General features: G+C 33.0%; 1 protein-coding gene across 2 annotated transcripts in view; it reads left to right on the top strand.

The window, feature by feature from the left end:
- The window catches only part of PPM1A (protein phosphatase, Mg2+/Mn2+ dependent 1A), a 40,772-nt gene that overhangs the window by 1,751 nt on the left and 36,634 nt on the right, over positions 1–2,387 (top strand). The gene's annotated exons all lie outside the window — the stretch shown is intronic.

A 2,387-nucleotide genomic window follows, 5' to 3' on the forward strand; every position in this document is an offset into this window, starting at 1 on the left:
GTGTATGTGGCTGGCGCAATAACCACTGTGCTATGCCTGTGCAGAGCCTATCGGGCCTTTCTCAAAGGCTTTTCTGTAATTGCTTATTTTACGGATAAGAAAAACTTGAGACTAGAGAAATGGCGACACCCTCCCATCTTCTAATCTTAGATGTTACCTTTATTCTCAGTAATTTGAAGCACAAAGTAACTTATCTTGCCTATGTTATAGTTAGTTCTGTGTTTATGTGTAACTTACATATGTCTGATTTAACAATCATGTAAAGATAATTATTTCTAACCCATAGGTATACAACAGTATTACATTATTGAAACTATATATCGAACTGCACATGGAAGTTGCTTAAGACATTTTTATTTGATGTCATTAAACATTTTTATATCAATGAATAACAACATTTTTATATCAATGAAGTAATTATACTTTTTATATCAATGAAATAAATAACATTTTTATATCAATGAAGTAATTACGTGAAAGATGTATTAAGGCTGATAACATTTGAAGTTAACTACCTCAATATATATTTGAGAAATGTAGTCATTAAATTGCTTTTCTACATGCCATGTATCTCTTTATATTTATATAGATTGTATCTTTTTATATTTTAACATAAAGGGCTGTAGTATAACCTGTTGAAGGAACACTGCAGTAGAGACAAGAATTGTTTAGTCATGGCTGTGCTCCAAAATATCTGTGTTCTGGGATAAGTCTTTTCATCTTTTGAGTCTCAGCTTCCAAATCAGTAAAGCTAAATAGATAGATCGTATTATATACTATACAGTTATTAAATTTTGTTATCAATATTGTGTGTCTGTTCAACATACATTTTACTAAATAAATATCTGTTATGTGCCAGGCACTTATGTTTTAGCATTCTCAAGATGACTTTTCTTTCTGGGTTCTGTTTATTTAAAAGAAATTTAAGTTGTTGATTCTTCTTTAAGACAGTCTATTCTTGGAGGTGGCTTTTATTGATTTTTGTGTTGGAATTGGGAAGTCTGTAGACAAACTCCTGGGAGGGAGAGTGGTTGAGATTATAGGTTTGAACAAGCACAGGATCCTTGGTGCTCCATAGTTTGTTGTGAAGGGCATTATAAGAAGACATTATGAAGGTTATTCTGTCAGTTCTAGCTGGATCTTAATTATTTTGTTGAATCTTTGGTTGAAAGTTTGTTCCTTAATACCGCATTTGTTTTTGAAAGAAATCTCTAGCAATATCATTTGTCACATGGTAAATATTTCTGAGCAACTAGCTATTAAATGCCTATAGTCTTTGAATTTGTTTACATTATACCTAGGCTGTTTATTATAATAGCTGAAAGTATATACAGCTGATTCTAGTTTAACTATATTTGCTTATTTTATGATTTTAAACCAAACACTGATGTGTCTGCAAGGAGCTGGTTATCTCTGAAGTGCTCAACCAATGAACCTAAGTCTGTGTAGAAATAATTAATTATAAGGTAGTAATTTGATGATCCCCTCAAATGATTAGGTTTTTCCTGGGCATCTGATTCTGAGTTAGTATACTTTTAAATACTTTCCATCCTTGATCAAATCAAAAGGAGGAGACAGCCCTGTAATAAAATTGGCAGAGTTTCATAAGAATTGAGCAAGAAGATAAAACAGGCATGGCTCTGTGAAATATATGGATGTTGGGGGAGGGGAAGAGGTGTGAGGCAACTAGGTAAAAGTTGTGTCTTATTTCTTGGCTAATAATTTTATGTCACAATATGTCTGTCTTCTATCTCAAATAACAAAAAAGCATTTTAATTCCATTGCTTCGTTTATTATTTCTTTTACTAGCCAGGCTATAGAAATTCTTTGACCAAGGATTATTAGCCATTCTTATGTGAAAGAAGCTTAGGTTAACCTATATCAAAATCAGAAGTTTGGTCATCAATATTCTTTATTCCTTCACTCTCTCTTTTAAATGGCTGATGTACTCCATACAAGGCAAGTAACAACTTTATATTTCATTATGACTCTACAGAAATACATTCTGTAATGATTTTGACCTCTGCATGTCCTTGCCGTGTAGTACCTTCCTAGATAATCTCTTCACCCAGCTTTCTACTGTGGTTGGTATGAGGAGGTAGAGGAAGAGACAACTTTCTGTATACCTTTATCTAAAGTGTGATACATTTTAAAATTTTTGTAAGAAACTAAGGCAAAGACATTGGGTATTGTCTATCAATAAATTAAACTGTTGATACTTTGGTAATAATACTAAAGGTGTTTTAAGTGTTCTTGAGTAAAATGTGTGATAAAGAAAAGGGCTTGCATTTTTATAATTCTTAAAAATTATGAGGCTCGGCGCCTGTGGCTCAATCAGCTAAGGCGCCAGCCACATACATCTAAGGTGGCGGGTTTGAATCCGGCCC

The sequence above is a fragment of the Otolemur garnettii genome, unplaced genomic scaffold, assembly GCF_000181295.1.
Source record: "Otolemur garnettii isolate 467f Iridium unplaced genomic scaffold, OtoGar3 scaffold00081, whole genome shotgun sequence".
Classification (NCBI taxonomy): domain Eukaryota; kingdom Metazoa; phylum Chordata; class Mammalia; order Primates; family Galagidae; genus Otolemur; species Otolemur garnettii.